Below are 526 nucleotides of genomic sequence, written 5' to 3'. Positions count from 1 at the left end.
TTTGGTTTTAAGTTCTTCAAAAACTAAATGGCATCTTATGGTGTCCTTCAGACATCTTTTCTTCTACGTCTCTCCTCAAAACAAAACACTTGCCCATAATGTATCTGCAAAACTTCAGATGATCATGATCCAAATTAATATATAACATCAACACGAGATATCACAAGCAAAACATTCTTAATTGAACCAAAATACAATATATGATCAGTATTACTATATACATACTTCACCTTTTATTTTGTAATAAATCGAACTTGTATTGTGAAATTATCAATTAAAGAGTAATTTTCTAAAAGTACATAAGTAATCGGTAGCAAAAACGTAGACAGGGTGTGAAGAGCGTCATGAGAAGAGGATTGAGCTGACTTCATGCATTCGTGTTGTGTACCATGATACTATATTGTCGAATCAGTTTTGTTATTGCCATTGAAAAGGTGAACATTCTTATGTTTATATGCTAATTAAAATAAGTATGAAAGTTTTCATTTTTAGCACTGTAAAATCATACCTTTCCAGAGTAAATCTG

The sequence above is a fragment of the Penaeus monodon genome, chromosome 19 (genome assembly GCF_015228065.2).
Source record: "Penaeus monodon isolate SGIC_2016 chromosome 19, NSTDA_Pmon_1, whole genome shotgun sequence".
In the NCBI taxonomy this organism is placed as follows: domain Eukaryota; kingdom Metazoa; phylum Arthropoda; class Malacostraca; order Decapoda; family Penaeidae; genus Penaeus; species Penaeus monodon.
This window is presented reverse-complemented; position numbering follows the sequence as displayed.